This window comes from Mugil cephalus, chromosome 6, assembly GCF_022458985.1.
Source record: "Mugil cephalus isolate CIBA_MC_2020 chromosome 6, CIBA_Mcephalus_1.1, whole genome shotgun sequence".
NCBI lineage: Eukaryota > Metazoa > Chordata > Actinopteri > Mugiliformes > Mugilidae > Mugil > Mugil cephalus.
In genome coordinates this window covers 1,651,609-1,668,946 of record NC_061775.1, presented here as the reverse complement: position 1 = coordinate 1,668,946, position 17,338 = coordinate 1,651,609, and the positions used below count along the sequence as shown (strand labels likewise).

General features: G+C 40.3%; 1 long non-coding RNA gene across 1 annotated transcript; it reads right to left on the bottom strand.

Moving 5' to 3' along the window:
- Positions 1–1,025: 1,025 nt before the first annotated feature.
- Positions 1,026–17,135, bottom strand: LOC125009949. Its single transcript, XR_007113000.1, has 3 exons — positions 17,100–17,135; positions 15,018–15,140; positions 1,026–1,381 (listed from the first exon to the last, which is right to left on the bottom strand). It is a non-coding gene; the product is annotated as an uncharacterized LOC125009949 (long non-coding RNA).
- Between the last annotated feature and the right edge of the window lie 203 nt (positions 17,136–17,338).

Below are 17,338 nucleotides of genomic sequence, written 5' to 3'. Positions count from 1 at the left end.
GTGATGGTAAGACCTGGATCAGAACCAGTCAAACTTAGATATCCCACCAATGTATATTCTCTATCTATGTCTAAAATATTGATTCCAGATGGAAGCTTTATTTATCGTGTGAGAAATGTAGTTAACACCTTTGCAATAAATGATTGGGAATCAAACCCAGGTCCGTTGCTATGCTCACCACTATACCAGCTTCATCAGTAACACAGTCTCAAACCTCCTGATTTCAGGGGGAAATGATAAGGCGCCTTCTTATAAAGAGAGAGTTCAATATATTTTCATATTCAGGTCAACTACATCACAATGCACTGGAAAGATAAACCTTAGGTCAGTCAGTTTAGTGAAATGTTCACAAACACTTTTCTGTTTACTGCCTTAACCTTTTGCACCGCTAGCCTCTGTTGATCATGGGTCTTTCCTTTCAAGGGATGATAACACTGATTGAGTGAACTTCAAGTCACTCATATATAATTCTCGAACAACGGCAGCTGCAATTTCTTTTCCTATGTTTGTCCCTGAGTTTCCATGTGGTGCACCGGTGCCTCTGGAAGCTTAATTCTGTGTCTTGTAGATGCTTGTACAACACACCACCCCTTTGTTCTCTGTGAATTGATACTTATTCTTATACTAATCTACAGAGACAGTTTTTAAAGAGCTCCTTCCTTTGATCTCATGTTTTCATTATGATGCAACATGGAAATTTCCATGCAACTTCTGAGATCTGAATAGATTTCAGACAGGGAACTGCCAGAAGGAGGTGGGGGATGTGATTATTTCAACCAATTTCTGGGTTTTCTTCAATGGCATGTAAAATCCCTCATGGGAGCAAAAAAATGAAGATGGTGCACTCTTAACTGTGGGCACATTTCACCCGCATCAAAATGAATGTAACAAAAGGCTGAAGCCCGGCTGAAGACTGATGCATGAGGCTACATCCATCAAAGGCCTCTGATATTCAAATGCTCTCTCTAAGAAGATTACCCTTTTCCACTCTCTTCTAATCTTTTATGCATTGCAGTGTAACTTGATTGATACAGGCATTAAAATATTTGGATTTCCCTCAGTTTATTCGACTGTGACCTCTATTGTATAGTTACCACACATTACCTTCCAGTCCTTACACATCATCTCTCCCTTCTTTACACACTTCAAGAAAGCAAAAAAAAAAATGCTGTGCTTGTGTCCTTCAGTGAACACCCGCAAGGCTCAATATTTGGAGGATAAAAAAAAAGTGGTGAAAATGGATTAATTACCGCGGTCACTTTCCACTTGCAGCCCAGGGGACACACCGTGGGACCGAAAGATTCACCTTCCCTCCCACCGCTTCTTCCATCTGCCATGTCACACCTATGGTTTACAGCCAGCACACTGCAGCTCCTCGAGCCTGCAGGGCACAGGGGCATATTAGAAATACATGGCTTGGCACAGGATGCAGGAAACTCTGGGAGCAAAACAAAGGTGAGGGTTAAGGGTTACGTGCAGAGAGGGATGAGGTTAAAGTGGCTTGACAAGGGCTCTGAAGCCCACCAATGTGTATGTGTGTTAGTTGCTTCCTGTGAAAGCACCACAGGGTTTGCCATATCTTAGGCAGTAAGCTCCCTACCCAGGAGGGAATGTCAGTGTGGCAATGCAATGTCCTCCTGCCTTTCTGTGTCTTGTCATTCACACAGTGAGCTTTTCTTCCCAGTGATAACACACCTCATTCTCCCCTTTTTCTCTGGATCTACGGGGGTTTTCAACATGTCTCTCCAGTGAGTGAAGCATATTGATGGACATTCAAGTGTTCTCGCACCAATGCCCCACAGTGTCCTACATTGGCACTGACCTGAATTGAGAGCGGAGCACCTGGCAATGTGACCAATGCTGTCAGGATTCAGCTCATCATAGCCTCGTCATGCTCTACAGCCACATGAAATCCTCAAAGGAGCCCAATCACTACTTTGTAAAGCTGTATAACTGTTAAAAGGACATTATGAAACCTGTGACTTGAGCAAATCTTTATGCTAGACCTTGCTTTTATACACTGCATTTGAGTTGGCTTCATGTGTTATGTTTGCTGTCCATGCATTTTTTTTGCCCGAGCATGACGATCTTGCCCTTTGGCCCATGTATGCATGGTCAGATTAACATGTTAGAGGGCCCCGGGGTGGAAAAGAAAGCCTCTAGGCAACTACTGTCGCCCATTCCTTCCACTTTCTCTGCAACGTATGCACAAATCTGAATTACTGATGGTGTTAAAGCCATTTAAACAAAAGGACCTCCTCAGGATGAATATAGTCCTATGCTGTGGTTCATATTCCCACGTAATTGCATGTGGTAAGCCAAGATAAAGTTTGTAATTGTGTAGTGGTCTTAGACTAAAACGAACAGGTTGACAAGAGATTGTCTTTAAACATTTAAAGAGACAATTAGTCGCCATTCTCATCACTACTACATGACCATGACATAGCAACACAGTTTCAGGGTTTCTGCAGTTCAACGTGAAAGGGCAAACCCATGTTTCAGTTGTGTTGTGTAGATATTTAGAAGAAAACAAATATAGTTGCGCAAGTGATTGCTGCACAGGTCATTGTAACACGGCTCCGTTCAAATGCCCTTAACAAAAGGCGAATGTTGTGTTGTTCCAGGTTGCGACAAGTCGTATAATTTCAGCCTGACAAACTGACAGAAAGACAACGATTTGTGAAAATCCAAGGGAACATCGAGCCACATTCCAAGGTAAACAACGTGTCGGCAAGCATTAGACCAATTAACATGTCAATTCAACCACTCTGTAGCTGTTTATACAGATTGCATACAGTACAAAAGTGTGCGTCATGAAGAAATGCCTGTTTGAATTGCGGCTGTCTTCTTACTGTTTCATGTAAGATGATCACGAAAGCATATTAGTTTTTAATGTTTGCGCAGTCCAGTGAATTTATTAGGCATCTGGTGTTATCTGAAAAGTTCTTGTTTACTACACTACTATTAACTTAAAGTGACACCAAAGGAAGTCGCTCCTCCAACTGGTGGATCTGCTTCAGTTGCTGTATCCTTTCAAGGCATCCTAAGAAACAACTCCATTTCTTGACTTTCTTGCCATTCTCTCACAAGACTTTACTGGGCAATGACTGCAATGATCATCAAGTGGGTAGGGAACAAATACGGATTCACCCGATTTATGCAGTCCACGTTATAGCCAGTGGAAACCAACAATATCCCGTACCATTTGCCAAATAAATAAATAAAGGTTTAAGGGGAAATAACTAAACTAGAAAGAATTAGACAATGGCAGTTCTATTCATGAGTCTTTTTCAACTCACTGGAGTGTTTCCCAGCACCACTGCTTCCTTTGATATCAGCTGGATTAATAGCAGTTAAATAATTGATTATCCAACCGCTTTAAACTATTGTCCACACAAACTCTAAATGTTTACAGTGACATTAAAACACGTTATAGCACATTTTTGATCCGTACTTTCTGCGGCCAAGAAGAAAAAAAGCATTCTTTAATGATGGCATATCAGCGCCCACTTGGTGCCTCCCCCTGGAAACCTCGCTTCATTAACCAGTGGCACAGTTCTGCATGGTTTCTGCAGTTCCTGGGAGCACCACAGGTGTAGGAGAGGGAAACAGGTAACAAACATTTTTATTTTCGTTGCTTACCACTTTTGCAATTAATATAACTATGCATATAACTCCTAATTACAGAGTAATTAAGGAGTAACAATAGTAATTAGTAGAGATGGCCAGACGAAGCCTCATGAAACCTTGAAACCTTCCATCCAATTGGTTCAAAAAAGGTTAAATTCTTGAAGCTGTATGTGCACGCAAACCACCCTGCTGGTCTAAACCTTTACTGTCACATCAACCATTTGTGATGGCCTCTTGGCTGTCTTGCTATAATGTCCATATGGGAATTATCTCAGCCAAGAATAGAACACCTTAATTTGATTTTGTTTCATTCATTTATTCAGCTAATCTGTTTTTAATTAATGCTTGGGTAATGCTAACAGAAGTCTATTAATTTTGAAAAAAATTGTCAGTATGATTTCAGTCAGTGTTAAAATAAACCCAATAAGACATGAGATGTTTATGTTAAAACTGTTGCAGTGTTTTAAAATGATGGGACAGTGATTGTGCTTATGAATACCGAGGTGACTTCATTCATCTCATCTTCTAACACTTATCCTCACAAGGGTGGCGGGGGTTGCTGGAGCCTATCCCAGCTGTCATTGGGCAAAAGGCAGGGTACACCCTGGACGGGTCGCCAGCCTATCGCAGAGCTAACACAGAGACAAACAACCATTCACACTCACACTCACACTCAGGGTCATTTTGGAGTCACCAATCAGCCTAACGAGCATATCTTTGGAAGTGGGAGGATATGGAATTCTGGAGAAAACACAAAAGCCTGCGCAGGAACAGGGAGAACATGCAAACTCCACCCATAGTTGGAACCGAACCCAGACCTTCTCGCTGGGAGTGCATCAGTGCTAACCACCAAGCCACTGTGCCGTCCAGACTTTATTCAATGTCGTTAAAAAACATTGGAATGGGACAAAACAAGTAAATATTATACTAATAACATATTTCATTGTTTAGAGGCATATTATGTGTAATAGAGAGAGATATGCTCAAATTGTGCTATTCAGTGAAAACCCCTTCTTCTTTTAGCAAGGCTCACTGAAAACAAGTGCTTCTGTATCACAGGCAAAACTCCAACACAAACACAAACAATTTTGCGCGTATCCATTGTGCTTATACTATAAATCACGTCAGCACTCAAACCAGGGATGCTTCAGACTTCATCAGTGACATCACTAACCCTTAAAGAAACAAGCCTTGATATGGGCTTTCTCAACATACATTCTCAGTCCTCGGCACAGTACACAGTATCACTAATGGTGATGTATAATCAAGCTATGCAGCCATCACAAAATATAGTCACCTCTGAGCCAGCTTCTTTAATTATTAAAGTCTGACTGTGCAATGGGTGTTTTACACAGGCTAACCTAGTGACAGTAAAACTTCTGTTCCCTTTCTGGGCGCAGAAGAAACTAGAGATGGGGTAAATATGATTTATTATTTTGCTATAATTAGTATGAACATTTTGAAACATTCCAAATACATAATAAAAAAAGAAAGTCAATGCATAAAGCAATGAAGCTCAATGCTTTGTACAAATGGAACTTGGGAGTTTGTGGTTACGACATGGGAAGTTGTGTACATGGGAACTCTTGAACTCAGACCTTATTAAAAGTCCGTTCACATGAAGGGCACTTATTAACCATGGTGAGCAGGACACAGTTTGAAGGTAGCAATTTTAACCGGGGCAAACTGTTGCTGCCTTCAAATGCAATGTGTCACGTTGTGGTTACAAGATAGGAAGTTGTGTAGACAAAACTGTTGGTATTCAAATGGCAACATTGACTGTAAGTCATAAGAAGACTGCTGCTAGGCAACGACTGACTGGGAAATTGAATTTAGGAAATGTAAAGGTCTAAAGAAAGGATTAAGCTTTGGCTTTTTCTTATGTTAGATGTATTATAAAACTAAGAAGAGACATTTATACAACAAAATTGCATTATACTGTATATTTATGTACCGTCCACTTTGTCTGAACATCAGGAAACATGTTACAGGAACTCAGACTTTATCAAATATTAGTAGCTGTAAAGATAGCGGATACTATAAGTGGAAAAACTGTCCTCATTTGAAGGCAGCATGTAAAACCCACACAGCCTCAAATCTATGGTATACACTGGCCACTTTTTTAGGTACACCTGTTCAATTGCTTGTTAACACAAATAGCTAATCAGCTAATCACATGACTGCAATTCAATGCATTTAGGCATGTAGAGGTGATCAATACAACTTGCTGAAGTTCAAACCGAGCATCAGAATGGGGAAGAAAGTGACTTTGAAACGGAGACAGTTCACAGAGGCTCACCAAAATTGCACAACAGAAGATTGGAAACACATTGCCTGATTGGGATGTGGTGGAATGGAAGATTGGGATCATAGATGCAAACAATCTGCAGTAACTGTGTGATGCTATCATCCCAATATGGACCCAAATGTCTGAGGAATGTTTCCAACACCTTGTTGAAAATATGCCATGAAGAATAAAGTGGCCAGTGAGTGAAACAAAGTGATCAACCAAAACAAACAGCTATCTTAACTGGATACAAATCCGACTGACAAATATATTGGAAACTTAGAAACTTAGAAACTTAGTAACAAACTTCAATAGAAAGGAAAATGTAATTATATTATGAATATAGATATGAATATACTTGTAATAACAACATGTAATAACATACAAAAAGGCAAATTATGAAAAATAAAAATTGTACATTTAAGTTCAACAAAGTCAGTTTAAGCAAGGCTGAAGATAAGATAAGGACTTACAAAAATAAACCACCAGGTGTTGATGACCTTGACAGTTGGCTTCTCAAATTGGTTGCAGACTTAGTAGCCCCTTCTATCCATATTATGAACATAGGTTTCAGTGATTGTCGATTCTCTCAAGATTGGAAGAGGGCCAAGATAACTCCCCTGCCTAAAAACAGGAAACTTCCATTCTCTAGATATAATAGTCGTCTTATTAGCTTACTACCTGTATTTAGTAAAATGATGGAAAGCATTATATGAGATCAAATCAAACTTTACCTGAACACAAATAATCTGATTACTGATTTTCAATAATCATACAGACAAGGGTACTCCACTACTACTGCCCTGATTTAGATAACTGATGATTGGTTTGGCGAAATTGAAGACAAAAGAATGGTTGGTGCTGTCCTGCTGGACGCCTCAGCAGCATTTGACATCACTGACCACAAATTACTACTGAAAAAAATAGAATGTTATGGTTTTAATGAATCTGCATTATCTTGGTTTGAAAAGTGACCTGACAAATAGGACTTCTGTCTTTTTTCAACGGTAGCTATTCTGATATCTGATATTACCATGCATGAAAATCTTAACTGGTTGTCAGTTACAGACAGATTGCTGCAATCCTTACTTTTATTCACTCGAGCTGTGATTGCTGCAGAGTCTCCATTCTTCATGTTTATGAAACTCTCCTTCAGCATAGATAGAAATGTTACTGGTCTCCTATTTCTGTTTCATAGAAAAGTTGAGCTGTTTGCAGTATTGTCAATAGACATCTGGAATAACAGAACAGGACTGCAAAAGATTGAGTTATTAAAGTCAGATGCTGATGGTCTGATCTGCCCCGCAGCATGGATTACAAAGTGCTAAAAAGTACAACGAAGATTGGAATTTTTTACTGAAAATAACTGCTATTCCTAAGTTGTCCACTTGAGATGAAATTGGGCTGTATGCGTGGCCTCCAAACTAAAATGAGTTTGACATCCCTGCTTCAAACAGACGCAAGTTCACCTGAGAGTAAGGAAACTAATTAAAATAAGTAATGTCATACATCATAAAAGGAAAATATATTAATAATTCTGTCATTTGTTCCCTTGTAGCATTGCCTTGTCTCTTTCAGAACTGTCTGCATTCATGCATGACCAGAGAAAAAGGTAACTCTTGAAAGGCAGACTGTTCAGTGCCTGTGGTGAATCACAACACTATTAAACTCTAACAGACACACTGCTGATTATGGTCATTTTCTGCCGTGGGATCATAAGAATCTCACTTAATGTACTTTTAACAGCTACATAAGCACATCAATATATACAAGTCTGTGTGGGAGGGAGGGGAAAATGGAGGGAAAAAATAGTTCTTTGTTTTTTAACTCCACGGGCGAGAAAAAAGAATGACTTTTGTATCAAATCAATATTAACTCTGCCATGAATTTCTGGCGTTTTACTGACTGCTAAAGGTAAAACTCTACATCATGTCCTCACTGTGAGATAAAGTACTCCTCTTTTGGGGAAGTCTCAAAATGGAGCCTTCAGGCAGACTTTGTCAATCGAGCGGTTTGAGTGTTGCCCTCACCGCAGGCAGAAATCAACTCTGACACACTCTGCGCTGGCTCCGCTCCCCATGACTGTTTGTGACACACGGCAAAAGCTTTTGGATCACTGGGCCATCATATTATCAAAACAGACACTGCAGGTCTCGCAAGTCGACAAGTCTAACAAATGCAGCTGGCCAACTATTGAATCACTGATATTTTGTTGTTCACATGACAATACTAATATTTCAAATTATTATTTATCTTGTCCACTTCATACATTGTGACCTGACTTGGAATATATTGATGATTTACAGTCTATCTGCTCATCATTTGTTTAGATCGTGGCACTTTCTCTGGCCAACGTTTTATTACAACTATCACAACTATGCCAGCAGGTTCAATAAGTTGTATTAATTTAAATTTGCTAATAAACATTAAATCTTTTTATTTAGCCAGTAGTCAACATAAAATAGCAATATGGTAATGTAACTTTCTCAGTTAGCTGATGTTAACACAACAAGTTTAAATATGGTAACTTTCACACACATTTCAAATCGCATCCCTGCCTCAACATGGTAATTTATGTAAAGAAAATGCTTGTCAAGATCACTGATGTTTAGTTAACAAAGCTAACATCCAGGCAACCTTAGGCAAGGGCCTAAAGAAAGAATAAGTGTCAGGAGGGGGGAGTTGAGTATTTAATAATATAACAAAAGGCGCTACAAGGCAGGAAAAACCAAAATCCAAAAGAATCAAGGAATCATGATGTGGCATGGAAAAGGAACATGGCAAGAAAAAAAACAAGGACGAGAAAACATGGAACATGGCTTGGAGACGTTATGACGCGACAAGGAACAAAGGGAAGGCAAGGCCATATATACACATGAGGGCTGAGGGATGACAAGACACAGGTGAGACACATGAGGACAATCAACGCAGGTGAGACAAATTAACATTCAAGAGACAAGGAGGCACAAGACAGGAAATCCGGAACTTAACAAAATAAAACAGGAAACACAACATGACACAGACAGACATGACAAAACCACAAGGAAATACAATAGACAGGAAACTAGAAAAGATGACAAAACAAAACAGGAAACTTCAAAACATGATCACAAAATAAAAGACAGACATGGAACCTTGAGAATAAGGGGAGCATAAACATTTTACATGAACATTTCATACTATAAAAGTCAAATAAATTGTACTTCTAGCATGGCCTCCAGAATTACTGAAAAAATCTGCAAACACGCCACAACTTGTGAGCCATTTAAAGGTAGCCTAACTACACTAACAAAACTATTATCTATCACTGGCAAAATGTCCAAATGTTCATGCACAAATCCAGAAAATAAGCAAACTAAGACAGAGTGTCTCTCGTGTGTCTTCCGTGAGACACACACACACATCTCTATATATGGGAAATATTTACCAGGCCATTCAAGTCCTTTGGGTGGGCTTTAAGCAGTGATGGACAAAAGAGTTGCAGCAACATAACCTCATGTGTCATCTGAACACCGCTGAGTTGAATTTGTTGAACAACAGAATGGCTCTGGTTGGTTATACATTGAAGGACAATGAAATCGCTTGAAACGAGCCCCATAAGGAAACTTCAGGGTTACCAGATATTGTTAAAAGAATAAAGCTTGGCTACATAAGGACCCAGGATGCAGATATTGCAATTGAAAGTGAGCACCCTGTCTTGAATCCAAATAAATGTACTTTGCCTGAAAAGAGAGAGGAATGCATATTCCTTCATGAAAGGAGTACTTGATGGAGACATGGTTAGGAGCAGGCTGCAGTTTGTCTTTTGGATATAGAATAGAATGAGTGATTCATTGCATGGGTGTGCATTTATTTTTAACCAAAATATAAATAAATTCTTGTAGTTCAAGTATTAGTTTAAAAAGTCTTCAAAACTGAGAAAATATATTGTTGTTATTAGTCTTGAAATGTGATAAAAGGAAATGGCAAACTGAACTAAAATAAACTCATACAAGTCTACAAAGTGGCTCACTGCTGAATATTATATCACAGTGAAAGCATGGTAAAGCATCTCATGAGGCAATTAGTTCTCCTGGGAGGATTTTGTAAATGCTCTTCAGAGACTGTAAACATCAAGACATCAATATCCCTGGGGAAAAAATTGGATGAAGTACTTTCTCAGCTCTGAAACGTTGTTAGAAATAAGCCACTAAAGACCTGAAAACAGTTTGACTGATCATGGTGTGTAACAGCAAATGCTGCGTCAGCTATCATAAAATTGTGTTGGGCTGGTTTTCTGAGAAACAATTATCCCAGCTGGAGTGAACAACTCTGTTCATATGAAAGCCAAAGAGGATAATGCAAAATATTATAAAGGCCATGTAAGTGAATAGGTGTCTCTATATGCAGTATATTCACTGCAGTGAAACACAAAACCATTACACTAAGGAACACTCTGTACTATATTAAATTAGAGCCTATGTTTTCCATCTCAGCCGGAAAATATTGCTTACATCTAAGTGGTTTCCCTATAGTGTGCTGGGGTGAAACGGAAGAAAAAAAACCTCTGCTGACAGTGAATGCAAACCCTTGAGCTAAAAAAAGCGCCAACACTGACACATAAAGAGGAGATGGAAAGATATGAGGGAGAGATAAAAACTGTACATACATTGTTAACACCCGTATCATCTGTACAGTGAACTCAAAAGAAATAAGATGGGAAATCTGTTCTGCATAAATACACAAATGTCAAAATGTGCTGCTGTAGCTGTTCTCTGCAGAAGCTCCTCAGACGTCTCTGTGTCTGATGATTTCAGGGAGCAGTCACCCCTTTATGCCACTGCTATTGGAAGAAGCTGAACCTGTATTTTCCCATCTGTGCGCCCCGTGGCAGTGTTAAATTTGATGTTTCCACTCTTATACCCTGTCTGCCTGGAGCAAGGTTTGTTTTGAAAGACTGGGTCAAGACAGGAGCAGCTTAAGATCCCCCACTGCTTAAACAAGGGGCCTAAGCATTTTCCAGACAGATCCCGGACCCTGGGTAAATGATCTGCACCAGCAACACTACGCTTCCCGCATAAACACAGACCCCTGTCACCCATTTTTACAGTCCCAATCTTGTACTTGTCAAACTTGACACAGTTTGATTAAACTTGTCGACACCGCTCGTCTCATCGGCTTCCGACTGGCGGCGGGAGCAATCACCCCGGGATGCACCCACTCTTGCTGATCCCTGCCACTCACCCTGGGTCACTCTCATAGCACTCTGCTTTGTTCCTCTGCTGACATACAGCTAACCTCAGCAGCGGTGGAAATACAGCATTATCATATTATTTATGAGGGCTGGCCTTTTGGGATGCAACTCAAGCAGGAATACCAAGTGAGCGCTCCTGCTGTCCTGCTCCCAGGCCTGCCTCCTGGGCTAAGCACTTACACTTCGGCTCCCACGGTAGAGCGTTATCTTCAAGCTGAGGTTTAGCGGGGGTTTCTTATTTCATTTAAGCGAACACTGTGCACACATATGCTGAATTGTAGGTGCCCTTGTCAGAGTATTTGCAACTCAGAAGGGAACAGACCATAGACCTGATTCTTGTGTTTGAGAATGTCTTTCGTCTGATCATTCCCGGTTAGTTCCCATTAATATGAGGATTTTGTTAATACGGCAGTGTTCCACTGCAGCTCCCTGGTGGCACCAGAAGGATATGATCTACTGTCTGTCGTGCCTACAAACAATCCACCAATCTGTTCTCGGGGATACGGAACGCGGAGCTTTCCCTCTGTGTTTGGACTGAGAGATTACATTGTTAGCAGAAAGTCATTACTTCCAGAAAGCATATTAATCCACAGTAGCTGTCCGAGACCTTTACTTCCCCTCTGGCCACATGATATTGTTTCAGAATTCACATTTTGAATGAAAGTTACAAATGTGATTAAAGTGACGTCTGAAGCACATATAACAGCATGACTCAGGTAGCTCTATTAGTCACCATTACCTCCTGGATTTTGGATTTCAATGAGTTGGAGGGCTGCATTTGACTTGTTATGCCTTAACAATTGAGACTGAAACCTGACTCCATTCTTCAAAAATCCTTTAATACAGAGTTTATCTGAGTCTCACACAGCAAATTAAAACACATAGCTTTTAATGTATCTCAAAGGTTAAAATGTTCTCTCCCCAGCTGTCTGAAAATGAACGATGTCCAGTGTCCCAAACTTTAACAGAGCCACTGCTTCTTGTGTTTTTCTGTCTGTGCAATGCCTTTGTGGCTTCCTTCCCTTTAAATAACTCATCTGAATTACATTTCACCTAATAAAACTGCTTGGCAGCCACCACCAGTTTCACTCGGAGGGCTGCACATGCTTCTTGAGAAGAAAAAGGCATCTGAGTGCGCTTCTTTGCATGACAAAGAATTGGCCAAATCTGAAGCATTTACATGGCTGAGCAGTCGCTTTTGTTTCTTGGCATTATTCTGAAACATAAAGAGGATGAATTAATTTTGTCGTTGTGTGAACTTTCGTGGACTGTAGTTGGTGAACAATGCATTTATTTATTTATTTATTCGCCTGGCAGGTCTGTGAAGCACCTTTGCTTTTTTGTAGTGATGTACTGGAATGCTGTAAGGATTTTTTTATTTTTTTTTTACAAATCCTCTTTTTCTGCCGCCAGATCACAGGAAGCACATATCATATGTGGGCCGTACACATGCCACCCAGGAAGGATAAATGTGTTACAGACACATTGCTGAAATTGCCTCATTCTGTTGTGAGCATTTTCTCCCACCGTCCTCAACAGCAAACTGCTCAGAAGCAAAGGTTGCGAGGCGGGGAGTGGCATCTTGGGAGTACACTGGCCCCGGCAGCATGTCTCCTTTCATGCCTCATTCATTCACTTTATCACCTCATTAGATGAATGTGAAGGTGTGTAGTACAAGCCTTGTCACCCTGAGACAGAAAGGGAGGAGCCATACTCCATCTTGTCCTCCCCTGGCTCAACTCGCCCCCTCAGCTTGAGAGCTGCACGTGCAGCAAACGTGGCTTTGTGCTACAGGGTGAGGGGGCTGTGCAAGATGCCATATGAGCACACTTCATCAGGTGACACACAGCGCAAACGCTTTTAGCACTGGAGACTTGTGATTGCGAGGGGAAATGAGAGAGCGGTATGAAAATGCATAATTCCTGTCATAACACTGGATGTTTTTCATAAGATAATTGAAGCTGCACATCCCAGTTGAGAGTTAAAGGACAAGTTTCCTTTGGGAAAAAATTATAAAAAGTAACTTTTCATGACTGTATTTCCTTTACATGGTCCATTTATTGAACTAACACACTCACTTGATTAACAGGTAAATAACTAAATGTATATCTTTAAGAGCACTGCTTGAAAAGCTTTCTTCTTCTCTCAATACTTGTGCCCTCAGTCTGTGTATATATATATGAGCTGAATCATGTTGTATGAGCACCGTCTGTATGTCGACATAATCCCATTCTGGTTCCACATCCGTCTTAAAAACCCCTGCTGTAAAATCACCTCCCAGCGACAAAAAAATAGCAGTTGTGAGGAACACAGAGAGGGGATAAATTGCACTGACTCCCTGGTTTACAAGAGAACATCGGTCAGGGCTGCCCTGGATACATAACCCAGATGGAAACCATGCATACACACGCATAAGCAGAAAAAAGACCCTCAATTTGTCACTTTTTTCACGGGGGGTTGAACTAAAATAAGTATCAGATTCGTAATCAGATATGACATAAATCACAAGTTTAAAAAGGTGAGAGGACAAACAACAGTCTTCACTGAATCCCAGCGTCACCGTGCAGAATACAAATGGAGCTTTTCATTTCAAGTGTCGGGGTCTCACACTGTCAGGAGAGACAGTGTAAGAGTTTTCAGAAGCTCTATCATTATCCTCTGTGTTTTTATCGATTTCCTCTAGCCTCACGTTGTCTTGAATCCCTTCGATACAAATTGCCTTCATATTACTGGGGTACGGCCGCAGCACAGGGCACGCCACAATTATTTATTAGATGCAAGCTTGGTTAAAATTGCTTTTTGCTGATAATAAACAATAAGGAGCTCTGATGCAGAGAGATCCACTTTGATGTCTGAGCTGTAGCCTCTGTGTACCTTGTGCTTTTGATAAATGCACTGACATCAAATGATCTAAGGTGAGATATCTTGCATGAGCGCATCATGTTTCCCTCTAATGCCCTAAATAGAAATGTATGACCTCTTAATATATAAATGTGTCAGGATGAGACACGTGTTCATTTGATGCCTTTACATTTGGACATCGGCAGTCCACCATATTGTGTTCCCTTTTTTTGTGAAGACTTTAATGTGGACTTTATTAGAATCAAAAATCTCAGTGTGCCCTTTGAAAGTGCTTCTGCGCCGTGTGGAACTTCTGCCTCGAAAGTGGCTAGAGCTGAATACATTTTGGGTTTTCACAAGATGTGTTTTAATATCGGGGCCGGTCTCTCTGACAGCGTATAGATTTTTAAGGTGTTTATTGATGTGGCGCTCATTAAAAAGTTAACCTTATGAACTACCAAAAGAAGCAATGGAGATGTGGAAATGTGACAGCAGACTGCTTTGAATTCATGAACTGTCAAGGCCTGAGGATGGCTCCGTTAGAGGCAATTACACTGAAGCATAACTTGATGTTGAAAAAGGAATCCTTGAATAATTCATCATGGGCATCCATGTTTGGCTTGTATTGGGAGGATAAGTATCATACTTTCATACAGATAGGTTTTCCGTTAGAGAACATAATGACAGCATGTTACAGGTTGACCACAAGGAGTAACTCACATGCTCTAAGTTATTCTTTCTGCTGCTGTGTGCCGTGTACAATCAATTGTTCATCTTTCTTCGTTTTAATCTTTATTTAGTCACCATACTTTCATTTAATCCACTCATTGATTTTCAGTGACAATCAAATTGCCATTTTCCTTTTGCTCAGTACAGAGCTGCCACTCTTTTGTTTTGCTTTCATCATGAAAATAAATTTACTAATGTGGGTAACAACAACACCGTAGCTAAATGAAAATGAAATCATTTACTTGTGTGCTCCTTCACAGTCAGCTTGTCATTTTTCTGCTTTTGGTTTTTACTCACCTCACTGAAATAACCGTCTGTATGAGTCCAACTCATCTCATCTCATCTTCTACTACTGCTTATCTTCGCTAGGGTCACAGGAGTTGCTGGAGAGGCGGGGTACACTGTGGACAGATCGGCAGTCTATCACAGGGCGAGAGACAAACATCCATTTACACTCACACCTAGGGTCAGTTTAGAATCACCAATCAACCTAACGAGCATGTCTTTGGAGGGTTGGGAAGAAAACGGAGTACCCGGAGAAAACCAGCTCAGAGGCTCTGTGCCGCCCGCATGAGTCCAGCTGTAGCTGAGAAATGACGAGTTTATGTTTCTCGGCCAAACAGTCAAGTTGGAGTTTAAGGACATGTCAGTCTGGACCAGGGGTGTCAAACTCATTTTAGATCAGGGGCCACATACAGTACAGTCCACAACACATTTTATTGCTATCAGCCATTTAGTTCTGGATGTTGTGCTCTGTCCACTACTTTTCCTAAAACAGTGGACAAATTAGGAATAGCAGTTACTTTTGTAGCACTCTGTTTTCTCATTTTACAGGAGGGTGGATAATTACTCTATAGAGTAATCACTCTTTGCATGGGAGATGAACGGATGACAGGTCTACTAAGGTATTAAGTTTGGGATGTGTGTATACCAGAGGTCAGAATGTATGACTCTTTCTAAGGTGCTAATGTTCTAAGGAGACCAGGTTAGCTTCTTTTAGGCTGTTTATGTAATGGCAACCGTGTATATGTTTGTATAAGAAACTACCACTGCATTTACTGTATGTGTGATTCCAGGGAATCATTTCTAGTGAGAATCCTATCTTACCTTTTATTTTCAGAGCGGAAAAGAACTGAAAAAGTTGGAGGACTGATAAAGATCATCATCACATGGTGCAGCAACAATCATCAAAAGGCTCTTGTCCTGGTTGTCATCCAGTAGGAGGAAGTAAATAGAATAGACTCGTGGAAGAACTAGCACATGAGTTCTTGAGCTCTGGTCAGAAGATGTGTTTGAGGTCACAATGGCCTTTGACAGTCAAGCAACAAACAAATCATTTCATCCTAGAAATCAAGTGTCTGTGCCAAATTTGAAGAAATCAAAGAGAAATCAACCAAGGAGCCGAGGAGCTGGTCATTGACTTCAGGAAGAATAGGACACCAGTGGAGCCCATCACCGTCCGAGAGAGTCAGAGGAGCTCATTCTCCAGCAGACTGATTCAGCTCCATAGTTGAGCTGCCATAGTGAACGCTACAGAACTTCTTTTATACCTTAATCTATCCAGCTGAATGACAGCTCATCTTTTTGTAACAGCTAAAATAACCAAGCAATTTCCCTTGTGGATCATTAAAGTCTTAAGTTTGTGAGATGTTGTTTTCAGAAGTATAATTCCTTGAGTCAACTGTCACTGGCACAGAGGTGTAAAATGTGCATATTAGGGGTGTAACGATTCATTTTAACATTTCGATTCGATTCACGATTCGTGGTTGCCATTATGATTCAAGGACAATTTTAGTTCATTTAGAATGATGCGATCCGAAACAATTCAGTGACTTGAAATCGATTCAGTAACTTTTTAGCCAAAAATTAAACCAATGTGACTGAAATAAATACCTACTCAGTATTCCTCTACATTCATTTAGGAGTGGTGGGCCGCCAACGGGTAACTATCTTGCTCAGCATCTACTCTTTTGGGCCCAGAAGTTTAGCACCACATGTCCCTTTCTGTGTATAATCACCTCTTTTGGTCGGTTGACAGTATCACATGATGGTGGTGACCTAAAATGCACGTTAAATTATCCGACGTTTCATCGGGTTGTTTTGTTTTTGCTCAGGTCACTGTGTGTCACTGGTGGGATGAGGCGGAGAGGCAAGGAGATGAGATGGCGAATGTTAGCATTAGCATATACATTAATTTTGCCATCGATGTTAGCCGGACGCTAAATAGGTAAAAGAGCTATTAGTATAACGGTGTTTTCGGTATATAAAACTAATTTGTAAATTTCGTTTGTCCAGTTTTACAGTGTTTCTCAAGTAAATAGTCTAGACGTGCTTAATCCAATGCGTTATTTCCTAGTATCGATACAATCGATTGATTACCTTTTAAATTGATATTAGATCGATGTATGTCGTCCGGACAGCCAACTTGCCGAGCACAGATCGATGTAGTTGGATCGTAGGAAAATAAATCGATTCATCGATGTAATGGATGAATTGTTACACCCCTAGTGCATATGTTTTGTTTTTGTTTGTTTGATCTAAAGTTTCTGTCTAGAATAAATTTCTAGATTCTACTACTTTTACTTCTGTTTCACTTTTAAAGCCTGTAGCAAATGCTT